This window comes from Pelophylax lessonae, assembly GCF_965119305.1.
Source record: "Pelophylax lessonae genome assembly, chromosome: 1".
Classification (NCBI taxonomy): domain Eukaryota; kingdom Metazoa; phylum Chordata; class Amphibia; order Anura; family Ranidae; genus Pelophylax; species Pelophylax lessonae.
The window spans coordinates 222,162,744-222,179,195 of record NC_138768.1 but is presented as its reverse complement, the minus strand read 5'-3'; positions in this window follow the sequence as shown (position 1 = coordinate 222,179,195).

Sequence of the window (16,452 nt, the reverse complement as noted above, 5' to 3'; positions counted from 1 at the left end):
GACCCCCCACACAAAGCCCCCCTTACATCAGAGACCCCCTACATCAGAGAGCCCCCCTTACATAACAGACCCCCCACACAAATCCCCCTTACATCAGAGCCCCCCCCCCACACAGACCCTCCCTTACATTAGAGACCCCCCCACACAAAGCCCCCCTTACATTAGAGACCCCCCACACAGAGCCCCCTTACATCAGAGAGTCCCGCTTACATCACAGACCCCCACACAAAGCCCCTTTACATCAGAGCCCCCCCCACACAGAGCCCCCCACATCAGAGAGCCCCCCTTACATCACAGACCCCCCCACACAAAGCCCACCTCACATCAGAGACCCCCCTTACATTTTTTGAAGGAGAGAGACCTCACTTACCTCACGCTGTCTGCAGCTTTTTTTTTTCACCCACACACACCTTCCACCCACACATCCCTGGGGAGTGAGGGCGGGGCGGGAGGAGGAGGAGGAGGAGAAGGGGTGGGAAGAGGAGGAGCTGACAATCTCTCCTCTGGCATCCCTGCAGGGAGGAGGGATCTGTCAGCGTGGATCGGAGGCTGAGCTGTGTGTGATAGACAGCTCAGACTGCAGCTAGGAGACCGGGGCACAGCCGCACAGCGGGATGTAAGCGGTGGCCGCTACCTGTGTTGAACCTGTCCAGGCCGCGGTCGCCGCTTACCTCCCGCTGTGTGGCCTGATCTTCTGCGAGCGGTGATGGCCGCACGGCGCCCCTGTTGCCCATGGCGCCCTGTGCGGCTGCACAGCTCGCTTACCCAAAAGGCCCGCCCTGAGTCCATCCAAAAACGGTAGTCCTTGATAACACAATCAAGAGGGAATAAGGATGAAAGCAAAAACAAGAGGTAGGGACAAATAAAAGTATGGTCGTGGTTGTCTCATGGTCATAGCAGAATTCAAAAATCCAGAAAAAAAAAAATAGTTTTCTTTAAACTTAGAAATGAAAGACATATCTAGGAGAGAGAAAATGAAAACAAATATCAAATTCTTATCAAAAAAATGATATGTTTTTCTTAAGTAATTTTCATTGATCAATATTGACCATTCTAGGCTCATAGACCTTTCTGCGTTGTTTACCCATTCTTTGAACAAAAATGAACTATAGCCCCAATTAACTTAAGAATAACAAAAGAACCTTCCCAGTTGGAATCCCAAGTGCTTCAGATCTATAATTCTGAACCATAACTTGAGTTCCTGGAATACATTTCTTGACATAGTCAGAAGTAGAAATCCTATTCAAAACATAATTTCTATTTAAATTTCATGTAAATTTCATGTTCATTAAAGTTCATGTACCTGTTGTTGCAATGTTGGCAACCAGGGCTGGCCCTACCATGGGTCCCACTGGGTTCTTTGGACCCAGGCGGAACTTTGAGAGGGGCAGCAAATTGACAGACAACATTTTTTTTCCAGCAGTTTTGTGTGTCATCCAGTGGAAGTCGCTCCGCTGCCCTATAAAAAGGCCACCCTGCTGCCCTCAAGACGCATACGCATAGTTGTTGAACGCGAGGGTGCTTGCACACAGTCTAACACTGGCCATTGAACACCCGAGCACACATGAAGAGCTCAGGTGTGTGTGCTTCTGGGGGTGGGGTACCCAGAGGAGACAGAGAGCAATGAAAGATCTTTTCCCCACTGACTCTGTCAGCAGCCAATGTTCGGGCGCAACTTGCAAGGCTTGCATTTCTATTGGGTGGAACTGGAGAAGGGGGTGTGGCTGACCTCATACCCGGCCCACCTTCTTCTGCTCTGGTGCATGTTTGAGGTTAGGCACTGAAGACTGGGGGAGCACTGGGAGAGGGCAACAAAGCGGTAATATAAGTTAGTTCTGTGTGACAGGACACAAAAGGTGTCCATCATTTTTTCTAGTACAATTAGGAAACAAGCGCTCTGGTGTAGGCCAGATGGAGCATTGACTAAGATGCCAATAAGGACTGATAAAAGGCTAAATAAGGAATTATAAGGAAGGGGGAAGGGCAATCTATGGACTGTGGAAGATAATAAAGGGCTGAAAAAAGGTCTAAAAAAAGTCCATGATAATTCACAATAGTAAGTCCCAAATGTTATTTTGGCAAAGGTGGTAGCAGCTGCTACTAAGGGCTGGCTCCAAGACACAGTGAAGTCACCTCTGTGGAAGCATGTAAAACAAAGAAAAAACAGAGCGCCTCTAAGTGCAGCAATTTATTATACAGGTAAAATCACTAGGTAGTACAACTCACTAGAAGGGAGCAGAACGTAGGCTTGTAGACTCCGGTGACATGTCAGGAGATGGTTCATGTCCCAGGGGCCCTGGAGGGTGGAAGGCTCCGTGCCGGTCGGATAAGCGGGTGAACACTGTGCCGGGAATCCTCACTTCCGGGTTCCGGGTACGGCTAGAGCGCCAACGACCACGCTGGAATGCAGCGCACGCTGCGTGACGTCACTGGAGATGGAAGATGATACGACGCGTTTCAGAGCTCGCGCACGGCTCTCAGTGGGCGTGCGCGCTCTTTTTTCAAGCGTTGACCCGCTTATCCGACCGGCACGGAGCCTTCCACCCTCCAGGGCCCCTGGGACACGAACCATCTCCTGACATGTCACCGGAGTCTACAAGCCTACATTCTGCTCCCTTCTAGTGAGTTGTACTACCTAGTGATTTTACCTGTATAATAAATTGCTGCACTTAGAGGCGCTCTGTTTTTTCCTTGTTTTATCATTTTTTCTAGTAGCATAGGGTATAATGCTCAAACATCAACCCTAGCTTGCCATTATACTACCCTAGCCTGCCCCATACTACCCTAGCCCGCCCCTCTACAGTAACAGAACTGCAACCCACACTGTGCTTGTGGACTTCTGTCAGTATACAACTTCCTTCAGTCTTGAATATAGATATTCGATTTTCCAGCCACCCCAATACAAAGCTAGCCCACAACTAGTGATGAGCCAAACACCCCCCCTGTTCGGTTTGCACCAGAACACCATGAACAGAGGGAAAGTTTGTTTGAACAAACAAACTCCATTTAAGTCTATGGGACTCGAATGTCAAAAATCAAACAGCCTCATTTTTAAGGCTTAAATGCAAGCTATTGCCCAAAAAAAATGAATGGGGGTCCGGGTTCTAACCTGGGGAACATGTAGCAATGCAAAAAAAGTTTTTCAAAACAATTGTTTTTAACCACCTCCCACTCGGCCACTGCACATATACGGCCGGGTGGGAGCTTCCTCCTTCTGAGTGGACCCTCACAGCTACAAATTTGAAATTGGCAAAGATCAAATGTTGTATGTGTTCTTATCAGTGATCTAGTGGGGGTGCTGTGCTGTCATCTGACCTGGCCAAGGTTGGGTGGTGGCTATGCAAACCAGCTGGAGTGATGGGGACCAGGAAGGTTAGTATCGGCAGGAACTGAAAGTGAAATTGGGCCTTGGTTGTTGGTGCCTGAACACCGCAACCCCTCGCATTTACTCTTGCTGGGCACAGGAACGGGACCTGCTGGTATGAATTCCATACAAATTTGAAAATCGCATGGACTTGCCATTCAGGTGCCAAAAATTGGGCCTTTGGTGTTGGTGGTGCCTGAACACCGTAGCCCCTCACAGTTACTTTTGCTGGGAGCAGGAACTGGACCTGCTTGTAAGAATTCCATACAAATTTTAAATCGCATGTACTTGTCATAGAGGTGCAGAAAAATGGGGCCTTGGTTGTTGGTGGTGCCTGACCACTGCAACTCCTCACAGTTACTCTTGCTGGGCGCAGGAACCGGACCTGCTGGTAAGAAATCCATACATATTTAAAATTGCGTGTACTTGTCATACATTTGCCGAAAATTGGGCCTTTGGTGTTGGTGATGCCTGAACACCGTAACCAACCCCTCACAGTTACTCTTGCTGGATGCAGGAATGGGACCTGCTGGTAAAAATTCCATATAAATTTGAAATCACATGTACTTGTCATACAGGTGCCAAAATATGGGCCTTTTGGTTTTGCTGGTGCCTGAACACCATAACCAACCCCTCACAGTTACTCTTTCTGGGCGCAGGAACGGGACCTGCTGGTAAGAATTCCATACAAATTTGAAATCGCATGTACTTGTCATACAGGTGCCAAAAATTGGGCCTTTGGTGTTGGTGGTGCCTGAACACCGTAACCAATCCCTCACAGTTATTTTTGCTGGGTGCAGGAACGGGACCGGCTGGTAAGAACTCCAAAAAAATGTAAAATCGCATGTACTTGACTTACAGGTGCATAAAAATTGGTCCTTGGTTGTTGGTGGTGCCTTAACACCGTAACCCCTCACAGTTACTCCGGCTGGGCACAGGGCACAGGGACAGGGCCTGCTGTTAAAAATTACATATGACATTTAAATTGTATGCACCTGTCATACAAGTGCAGAAAAATTAGGCCTTGGGGGTTGTTAGTGACCTAAACCAAAAACATTGTTGAACGCTAGCAGAATCAAGGTTGAGGAATAGGATAAGCAGCATACGCAGCCTTCAAGGGATGGCAGACCCCTAGCAAATTCAATCAGTTACGTTAGCATCAGGGGCTAGATAGCTGTTGTTTGATCCAGGACTGATTCATTTTGATAAAAGCAGCTGGTCAACAGAGTCTGTGGACAGACGCACTCTTTTGTCCATCACAAAACCTCCTGCAGCACTGAACGTTTGTTCGGAAAGCATGTTGGAAGCAGGACAGGCCAGTAGCTCCATTGCATATTGCGCAAGCTCTGGCCAGTGGTCCATCCTCCAGACCCAGTAACCCAGTGGATGCTCAGCTGGAAAGGTCTCCAAGTCTGCTCTTGCACCTAGATAATTATGCACCATATGATGGAGACGCTGCCGATGGTTGCTTAAACCTAACAGCCCTGGGTGCTGCTGAGGACTAAACAACTGTTTAAAGTCATCGGTCAGCTGGCCGCCTTCTCCACTGCTCCTCCTTTGGCTGAACGATGCTTCAGAAACACGCATAGAACATGTGTCAAGTGTCCCTGGTGGATGGCGGAGAGAAGGTTGGTGCTATTGTCGCATACAACCATTCCTGGCTCAAGCTGTCGTGGCATCAACCATCTCTGAGCCTGCCCCTGCAGAGCTGACTGAATCTCTGCCCCCGTGTGACTCCTATCCTCTAGACAGACCAACTGAAGCACGGAGTGGCATCTTTTAGCCAGACTGCTTGTGTAGCCCCTTGATCACTTAGGGAGCACTGCTGCTTCAGAGGACAATGGAGCAGAAGAGGACATGGAGGAAGAAGAAGAGGAGGAGGAGGTGGTGGAGTAGCCAGATCTGGCAGAACCAGCACCTGCTTTTTGGAGGCATGGTGGCAAAACAAGCTTCAACACTGAACCCTGTCCTTTATCCTTCCCACCTGCCAGCAGAGTTACCCAGTGCGCCGTGAAGGAAATGTAATGCCCCTGTCCATGCCTGCTGGACCAAGAGTCAGCAGTATTGTGCACCTTCCTGCTGACTGCTCTGTCCAACGAGGCCAAAACACTACCTTCCACATGACAGTAGAGAGCCGGAATGGCCTTACGCGAAAATAAAAACCATTTGGTACCTGCCACTGGGGTACAGAACATTGCACAAATTTGCGAAAGGGAGCAGAGTCTACCAGATGAAAAGGAAGCAATTGTAATGCTTGCAATTTGGCCAAGCTAGCATTAAGTCGCTGAGCATGTGGATGGCTGGGACTGTATTTCTACGGTTCAGCAACTGGGGTAATGAAATTGGCCTGCTGCTCAAATCAAGCTGTGGTGTACTGCTAGCAGATTGGGTTCAAGTCTCTTTGGCACTTATTGCTATACCATCATCCCTCTCAATGCAGGTATTTGAGAAGACATAAGGTATAGGTATAGGGTTAGAGATCCCAGATGAGGAGCAAGGTGCAGTATGCTTATTTTTATCTTGTGGCTCTTTCAGGTGCTGTTGCCAACGGACTGCATGGCAGGTCATCATATGCCTTGTCACGCATGTTGTGCTCAAGCGGCTGGTGTTCTGCCCATGCTTGATCCGCTTCAGACAGATGTTGCAAACAGCAACGCTGTGGTCTACTGCACAGATGCTGAAAGAAGGGGAGTTTGCCGCACCCTGCACCTGTGGAGTTCTGTGCTGTGATGCAAAAGGGTGGCTACTCCTATGGCGGCCCCTGGAGCACATCCTGCCTCGTTGAAGTTGTGCCTCCTCCTCCCCCCTCACTTTCCTCCTCTATCCTGTCAGGCACCCAAGTACAGTCAGTGACCTCATCACTCCCTCCCTCCTCGTCACTGGAGCAAACTTGGCAGTATGCTGCAGCTGTGGGAACATGACTGCTAGTTTCTTGTCTGTCATTGTCACCCCTCTCTCTAGGCTCACGTTATTCCCTTCATCAACCTGGGAACCAACATCACAGCTTTCAAATTGCTGCGCATCCTCCAGCACCATGTCACTGACACTATAATTGAATTATTCAGGTGACTCCTCCCTGCATGATGGTGGGGCGACAGAAGGAGTAGCTGTGGAGAAGGAGCCTGTGGAATGGCCCGCTTTGGCAGCTGTGGTGGAAGGCAAAGCGTGGGTGTCAGAGGACGAGGAGGATGAGGACAGCTTATTGATCCACTCCACAAACTTTTGTACATGTTGTGGCTGAATAACACGGCCATAACTGGACAAAAAGAATGGGTGTGCCCCGCCTGCAGAGGATGCACCATGTCTGTGACCACCACTTTTCACTGTGGACACAGAGGCTACTTGCCTTTTTTTCGTGTCCTGTGAGTGTCTTTCTCTCCTTGTCAGCCTTTCTGACATGATGTGGATTTTGGGGGGGTTTTATTACTGGTTGATCAATATATAATATATATATCATGCTCTGCTGATATGTACTGAACTGACCGATAGCTACTGAATGATCTGATATTGCTGAACCGCTTGTGTTTTTTATTATGCTTGGCCTAATAAATTATTTGAAATACTTCAAAGTGTGCTGGTAAGTGCTGGGTGGGCAAGGTGTGTCATCTTTAGGTGAGCAAAGCCATTCAGTGGCTCCTCTGGAGGTAAGGCTACATACAGGCAAAACAAAACACATAGAAATTACAAATTTTATTATTTCACTTCCCTGCTTTTTTTTTTTTATAAACATTTGTTCTACAAAGGCAAAGGCAGATTTATGCCTAAAGCTCAATATCCAGCGCATGTGCATCTGATAGGAAAAGGAACACTGATGATGGTAGACAGCAGAACTATAATGAGGGACATATTTAGACTATGTTTCATAAGCATTCAAACTAGAGAAAAATTTTAATATCTGTCAATGAATTCTTATCAAACTAAATTACAGGGAGTGACATAGACAATGCTTTAGGTCCCTTATGCATTTCATGAAAAAAGTGATTAACTTTAGCTATTGGAAAGTTCTCGTTACAATAAATTGTGATACTCCTCTGAAAGCTAAAATCAGGCACACAATTGAAATATCTGTACTGTAAGTTAATAAGAACATTTATGACCTTTCCTTGAAGGGAACATTTTGGAATGGTGCATGGTGATATCATCCATACCAACCTTACAACTCACTAAAGTAAATAGAAATGTAAGACTGCAAAGAGCAACGATGGTATGCAAAACTCAAAGTTGAACTCCAGGAAAATGAACAGAACAGCCTCTCTTTCTCGCTCTTATACTTCAGGACAGCAGCAGAATTCTCAATACTCTGATCAACACCCTGAGTGCCACAGGAGAAGACACCAGTACCCCTGTCCTCGCTGTACACTGGACCACACAAAAAAATAATAAAACTTCACTCTATCCCAGGGGCGGACTGGGCTGGGGGGAAGGAGGGCAATCTCCCCCTGGGCCGCTTTGATCTGCTGTAAAAAGGCCGCTGTGTTGCCAGCTCAGAACTGCACACAAGCAGTTCCAGAGCTGGCCGAGTGCGGCTGTGTGTGAAGCGATGTGTTCTGTCACAGACACCAGACAGGGCTGAGAGTCTGTGTTATGGAACGAGTTATCCAGCCCCTCCCTCCTACACATGGATTGGCTGCTAGAGGCTGCTCTGCCCTCTCTTTGCCCGCCCACACTGTGTGCTGTGACTGTCTGTGAAGAGAATGTGTGGGCGGGAAAGTTCAAGCTGAGCACTGCAGTCGGCTTGAGAGATAGAGCCTGAACATGAATCCTGTGAATGTCCTGTGAATGTCCAGTGCCCGTCCAAGTATGTGAGTTTCTCCTCACCTCTCCTCCCTCCCTGCTGTCTCTCCCTCCCCCTCTCTGCAGAGAGATTTTTATTTCTAGCAGCCTGTGCAGTACCTTGCTTGCTATAGGCACAATGCACTGGGCTCACACTGGTATGCTGTGGTTTGGCTGCAATGCTGGTGTACTGGCAGCCTTCCTGCATGTTACCCCCAGTCCCATAGACCTCCTATTAGACTGCACATTTTTACTGCATGTTCTGAAAGTGCACAAAAAATCCTGCATGCTGCATCTTTGGTGCACTTTCTGAAAATGCAGCAAAAAACGCACAAACTAAAAAGAGTCTAAGGGACTGCGGCTAAGGAAAACTGCGAATACATCAGCACATCAGCCAAACTGCAGCACACCGTGGGAGCCCAAAGGCTTGTATGCACTTACAGCAGGAACTGCCACTTCACTTTAAAGTGATCCATGCTCAGGTCACTTTTCAAAAGGCATTTGACAGGCAGTGAGGAGGTGATATCACATTTCCTCCCTGCCTGTATTAACTTCTTAAATGCCAGTCCCTCCAGGTTAATGGCACTTCTAAAAGGGGGGTGGGGGGCTCCACTTAGGTGTAATAATTCACATTGAACTCCACCTTATTTCTATTCCATCCACCTCACTGTTTGCACATCTATTACCTATAAAGAGTTATGGAAATAAGGTGGAGTTCAAAGTGAATTTCTTCACCTAAGTGGAGCCCCCTGTTAGAAGATTTGAGGATATTACTAAACCCAGAGACTGGTGGAATTAAGCCAACATAGACAGATTGAAATGTCTGCTGAACCGGCAGGATTTAGATCTCTCTATGTGTAGACTGGTTGTACAGAATTTATCAACTGACTTCAGTACAACCAGCGTGTCTTTTTTTTGTCGATCACTGCTGGCTGTTATAGCTTCCGGCAGTGTTCACTGTATTCTGATGGCTGGGAAACTTTCACACACCAACACACGACTCTTATGGAAGTTTGGTAAATCAAATGCCAGGCTTCCCTAGCATTACACCTGTGTGGCTGCCACCAAGTCTGGACACAAGTCAGCACAGGCTCCTGGAAACAGAGGAGGATGGCCAGTAAGAGGAGAGCTGGGATATGATGTTACTTACTGTACGTCATATCCCTGCCACTCCTAAACCTGCTCCATTGCAGCACCAGGCCCACAATGCCTTTAATCTGGCCCTTGGGGCCGGTGCACCAGCATGTGCTTTTCTCACTACCCGCAATTGACACAGAAGGAGCCTGCAGCCTGGAAAACCTAGTGGTTGTGCCCAGGGAGACAGCAGGACTTGCGTGTTTAGCCTGCTGCACTCACTGTGACTCTCAGCTACTCTGCTTGCTTGGCTTGCCCAGTGGTGTGGTGCTCACTCACCAGAGAAGGTCCAGACTCCACAAGTAGTGCTTAGTGTGGCAGCAGTGACAGCAAAGACTTTAGTCTTAAGGCCCGTACACACGTAGCGATTGTTGGCCGTAAATATTCGGCCACCAACCGATCGGCCGATTTTCAGCTTGTTAGTATGATGCTTCCGACAACCGACTGCGAATTTTCGGCCAAACAGAATCTGGTGTGCAGGCTATAAAATTTTTGTTGGCCAACACCAGAACGGCCGATTGTTCCTCAGTCAGTACAGAATTCGGCCGACAAACAGCAGATGAGCAAGACTGGCCATGCTCAGAGAAGAAAAAACACACGGAAAGTTAACCGTCACATGACATCACTTCTGCAGTCGGCTGTTGTTGGCCGACAAAATTCGTGTGCAGTCTTTAGCACTTTTCAACCGACAGGACAGCAACGGACAAAAGACGGCTGATCGTTCGGCCGACAATCAGTACGTGTGTACGGGGCTTTAATCTTCCTGCAGTCTCTTTGGTCTGTGTACTGAGTGTGGGGAAGGCAGGCTCTCTGTCTCAATCTCTCTGGGGGCAATCAGTCTGGGAGACTGCTCCACATAATTGCCCAAACAGAGAGAGCCTGCCCCACAGAAAGAGACCGCTTCACACTGCCCGCACAGAGTGAGACCGCTTCACACTGCCCGCACAGAGTGAGACCACTTCACACTGCCCGCACAGAGTGAGACCGCTTCACACTGCCCACACAGAGTGAGACCGCTTCACACTGCCCGCACAGAGAGAGAGACCGTTCAACATTGCCCGCACAGAGAGAGAGACAGCTCCAGATTGCCTGAGCAGAGAGAGACCGGTTCACACTGTGGAGCAGTCTCTCTCTCTCTGTGCAAGTAATGTGGAGCGGTCTCCCTCTCTCTCTGTGTGAGCAATGTGGAGCGTTCTCCCTCTCTCTCTGTGCAGACAGGCAGTGTGAACCGGGCTCTCTCTCTGTGCGAGCAATGTGGAGCGGTCTCTGTCTCTCTCTCTGTGCAGACAGTGTGAACCGGTCTCTCTCTCTGTAAAGCAGTCTTTCTTTCAGTGCAGGTAGTGTGAAGTGGTCTCCCTCTCTGTGCAGGCAGTGTGGAGCGGTCTCTCACTCTCTAAGGCAATGTGGAGCGGTCTCTCTCACTCTCTGTACGGCAATGTGGAGCAGTCTCCCCCTCTCTCTCTCTCTGTGTGGGCAATGTGGAGCAGTCTCCCTCTCTCTGTGGGCAACGTGGTGCAGATGGATGGTGAGCTGATTCGGTAGTTCAATGGGCCACTTGACTGGACTTGCCCCCCAGGCCTAAGGCTGCCAGCCCTCCCCTGCAGTCTATCCTGGGTGTCATACTCATCTCAGCTCACTCATTAATAGAATGTCCAATCAGGAAATGTTCTTTCTGCTTTCTTTACTAAGTTGTAAAATTACATACAGGGTCCAAATATTGATAAAACATCCAAGCATTAAAAGCTCTTCCGTAGAGTCAAGTTATCCTGTGATGACGTACATGCTCACCAGTAATCTAAACCTGTGTTGTTAGCCATAAACTGCACTCACAGAACTATTCTCCCAAGTAACTGGTCAAGTAACAAGCCTTACTTGCCCTTCCTTCTGCTCTATATTTCCTGTTTGTGCAGAAAATCAGAAACTTTAGACCACTTCCTGTGTGTGTACAGTCACCCTTCTTGCCTTTTTATTCCTGTTTGCACAGAAATTATTGGTGTCTTATGGACTTACAGGAAAAGAAAAAGCAATACTTGAACACTGAATAGTGTTTAATCTCTCCAAATGCTATATAGCCATGTAGAACAGAAAGGGTAGATAGATCAAGATGGATTGCCTTTCAAAAGTTTTGTCAGGTGAAAAAAAAATTACTATGGATTTGTTTTTGCAGTTTATTTAGCTGTTTGGCTGGACTTGGACTTTAACGGCTTTCTAGTGATCAGAAGGCCACTTAGGCGTCCTGCCATCTTAACACATTGCTTTCCATACCATATTGGAGTCCCTCTCATTACTCATCTACTTTTACTATCTTCTTTCAAAATATTGCTTCTTTTACCTATTTTTGTACTTTTTGTAGCTCAGAAAAGATAGAGAGCGTGTAGGCTGCCTTTACTGCAAAGGTCATCATTTTTCATTGTAACATTTAGGTACATTGGTTTACGTGCACAGAATTATATGCTTCGGAGGAACAAATAATGTCATTAAAAGTACTGAAAAAGTAACCAATACATTCCAACTTGAAAAATAACAGATTTTCCTTTTTTTCATGGACAATTTGCTCATGCAATTTATTAAAGTTTGGATTTCAGCAAATACTTTTAGTGTAAAGTAAATGGAATTGATGGTTTGCATATGATGTGATCTCATAAGATCTCATAAGTTTACATGCCTATGTCCAGCAAGCACACTGACACATTGATTTGTCCCCCACTTCTCTGTGGTTAGATATCAGATTCATGTTAGATCACCCCAGACAGAGGAACCCAGGAAACAGCACCAATCAGAAAAAAACAATATAGTACTTACGATGGGTCATCATCAGCAGCAGGGGGATATAGCTGTGGTCACCTAATCATACTTCTCATGCTGCTCACTTTACTGTTTCATGTCCCCTTATTTTTATTGAAACCAAGATGCTCTTTGATTTGATCTTTCAAGAAGTTAAAACTGGATTTTTGTCTTACCGTAAAATCCTTTTCTCTGATGTTCATTGACGGACACAGCTTCATATCTTCTTTGACAGATGGGTAATGCTGCTCTTTCTAGGAGTATGACACTAGGCGGAAAGGGTTAACAAAGCTTAACTACGCCTACAGGGCAGTCCCAGGTGGTCTACTCCCACTTTCTGCTCTAGGATCTCAGTTTTGTAACAAGCAGTGTCAGCAAATTACATAACCCAACTCCACAGAGGGGTGGGTGCTGTGTCCGTCAATGAACATCAGAGAAAAGGATTTTATGGTAAGACAAAAACACAGTTTTCTCTTTCCTTCATTGATGGACAAAACTTCATATCTTCTTTGACAGATGGGACATCCCAAAGCAGTATTAGCATGAGGAATGGGAAAAAACACAACAATAAACAAAATTCCCCCCCAAAAAAAGGGCTAAACGTAGCCAACCAGGTAAACCAGGAGATCCACCAGGAACAATTGGAGCTCACCTACCAGAAAAAAAACATCCTCAAGAGGCAGAAGTCTCTGCCACTGTGGCCTGCAAAACTTTGCGGTCAAAGGCAGCATTTGCAGATGCAAAAATATCCACCTTGTAGAACTTGGTGAATGTGTGTACAGACGCCCAGGTGGCTGCTTTGCAAACCTGGACCACTGACGCCTGATGACGGAAGGCCCAGGAGGCACTAAGTGTGGAATGCGCCTTAACAAGGAAAGGAGGAACCTGAACCTTAATTGAATAGGCCTGCAACACTGTTTGCCTGATCCATCTGGAAATGGTCGCAGCAGATGCAGCCAGCCCCTAATGAGGACCATCCGTAAGAATAAACAAGGAATCCGATTTCCGAATAGGTTCAGTCGCCATCAAGTACACCCTGATGGCCTGGGCCACATCCAAAGAATGCAAAGCAACCTCTTTTGGATGCTTTGGCTTAGGACATAATGAAGGCAACACAATGTCCTCATTTAGGTGGAACCCCGAAACAACTTTAGGAAGGAATGACTATCAGGGACGAAGCACCATTTTGTCTCTGTGAACCACCAGGTAAGGCGACCGACAGGACAACACAGCCAGCTCCGAGACCCTGTGTGCAGAAGTGATAGCTACCAAGAAAGCCACTTTCTGTGACAAGGTAAGCAGGGGAATTTCACAAATATTATCAAAAGGTGGTCTTTGAAGAACCAAACAGTACCAGATTGAGATCCATGGAGGCACCAGGGACTGTACTGGAGGGGCCAGGTGGCGAACTCCCTGCACGAAGATGTGAACCAGGGAATTCATATCCAAGGGTCTTTGGAATAAAATTGCCAAGGCTGAAATTTGGCCCTTAATGGTGCCCAGGGCCAAACGCTGATCTACACCCCTTTGTAGAAACTCCAGCAGACATGATACCGAGACTCACACCCCCCGAGACTCACACCAAGTAATATACGATTTCCAAACTTGATGGTAAATCTTTGGAGAAGTCAAAGTTTTCCTAGCTTTTAACAGAGAAGGAATCACCAAATCTGACAACCCCCTATCCTTCAATACCTGGCATTCAATAGCCAGGCCGTTAAACCAGCGAACGTAAAGCAGGATAGAAGATCGGTCCTTGAGACAGAAAATCTTCCCTGAGAGGTAGCCGCCAATGGGCATCACCTACCAGTCTTGCCAGGCCCGCGTACCAACAAGGCTAGTCTGGGGCCACCAGAATCACTGGAATCCCCTCTGCCTCGATTCTGCACAGAAGTCTCGGCAGAATTTGCAGTGGAGGAAAGGCATAAATCAGATGATACCGGCGCCAAGGGGCCTCCAGAGTGTGTTCAGCATCTGCCAGAGTATCCCGAGACCTTGAAACAAATCTTGGAACCTTCTGGTTGAGATGAGAGGCCAACAGGTCCACATCAGTGGTCCCCCAATGGAGACACAGTTGTTGAAACACTTCCGGGTGAATGGACCATTTGCCTGGACACAGTGCCTGTCGACTTAGGTAGTCCGCCTGCTAATTTTGCACCTCTGAAATGTGCACAGCAGAGAGGTCTGGAACAAAGAGTTCTGCCCTCTTTAGAATCCTGGCCACTTCTTTGGCCACTAGGGCACTTTTGGTGCCCCCTTGGTGATTGATATATGCCACAGCCATGGCATTGTCTTATTGAATCCATACCGGACACCCCTGCAGACGATCCATCCACTGGGACAGGCAAAGCCTGATTGCTCAAATTTCCAATGTGGATGAATAGACTGGACTCCTCCTGAGACCAGAACCCTTGGGCTGATTCCATGCCCAGGACACCTCCCCACCCGGACAGACTGGTGTCTGTGGTAACCACTGTCCAGAACAGGGGGAAAAAATACTTTCCTTGTCGAAGCGCCGGGGAGCGGAGCCACAAAAGCAGGGATCCTCTCGCACCCTGACTCAACAGGATCAGATTGTCCAGGGACTGTGGATTCTTGTCCAGTTTGGATAGAATCTCCCTTTGCAAAAGTCTGGTATGGAACTGAGCAAATGGAACAGCCTTGGAGGTGGAAACCTTCAGGTCCAGCACCTGCACGCAAGTTCTGAGAGACGACCGGCGATTGGACAACAGGAGTCGAATCGCATGCAATTTCAGGAGTTTCATTTCTGGGAGAAACACCTGGACTAAGGCTGAATCCAGACTTAGCCCCAGGAAGTCCAACTTGTTGGACTGGGTCAAGGCTGACTTTTGAAAATTCAGAATCCAGCCGAACTCCTGCAGAGTCTGCACCATGATGTCCAGATCCTCCTTCAGGAGGGACGACGATTCCACCCTCAGAAGAAGATCATCCAGGTACCCCAGTACCGAAATCCCCTGCTGTCTAAGTAAGGCTAACACCGGGGCCAACACTTTTGTGAACACCCGAGATGCTGAGGCGAGACCAAAGGGTAATGCCACAAATTGATAATGCTCCTCGCCTATGGCAAAACGAAGAAAATGTTGTTGCCTGATGTAGATTGGAAAATGAAGGTAGTATCCTTGATATCGATGGAGACCAGAAAGTCCCCTTGATGAAGGTATAAACATGCGCTATAAACAAAAAAAGCATAAATTTTGCAAAAATAACAATATTTTTTACATTTTTTATATGAAATTCCCCCCAAAAAAATGTAAAAATCAAATTTTTTAACATTTTAGGCCAATTTTGTTTTCTGCTACATATGTTTGGTAAAAAAAAATTGCAAAAAGTGTATTTTGATTGGTTTGCGCAAAAGTTATTGCGTTTACTAACTAAGGGAAAGATTTTTGTCATTTTTATAGTTTTTTTTTTAACGAGTAATGGCGGCAATCTGCAATTTTTTTTGCGGGACTGCAACATTGCGGCGGACAGATCGGACCCTTGACTGACATTTTTGACACTTTTGGGGGTACCAGGGACATTACTACAGTAATCGGTGCTATACATATGCACTGTTACTGTAAAAATTACACTGGCAGGGAAGGGGTTAACTTTATTGGAGAAGGAGGGGTTAAGTGTGTCCCTAGGGGCTTGCTTCTAACTGTGATTGGATGTGGTTTTTCATGTAACAGCAGAGATCTACGGTCCTACATAGCAGGACCGTATGATCTCTGCTATTACATAAGGGAGAATGACAGGCGGCTTTGTTTACATTAGCCGCCTGCCTTTCTCCCGGTGTAACCGACGATCGCGAGTGACCGGCGGACATCAGGTCCAGCGCTCACATGCGCGGGGGGGTCCGTGAGCGAGCGGGAGCGCGCCTCCGGCGGCGCGCGCTCGCTCCCTAGAGCCTCGCAGACTAGCGACGTAGTACTACGTCACTTTGCCTGTGAGGGGCTGACTGCCGACGTAGATAGTCGTTAGGCAGTCGGCAAGTGGTTAAAGAAGATATTAGGCTGTGTCTGTCAATAAACGAAAGAGAAATTATATTTTTTGTTGCTATTTAATGCAAATATGTTGGCATACTGGCCAAAACTGTTTTTTTTTATGTATTTATAGCTCAACTATAAATTCAATGATCATGTAAAGAGTCTAAAACAGTCTTGTTTACTGTATATAGGATCAAACTGATTTCCTCACGCAAATAATATTTGACATAAGGATAGAAAATGTTATTGTTATTCTTTTGAGATAGTACTTAACTGGTTGAGGGTTGCCAGACACATGCAAACAGAACACACTGTAGATGTGCTTAGGTTTACTTAACATCTCAGCTGGGAAAAATGTCAAGGTTTAACTAGTGACTTGTAGCAGGCACTTGGCCGGTCTCAGCATGC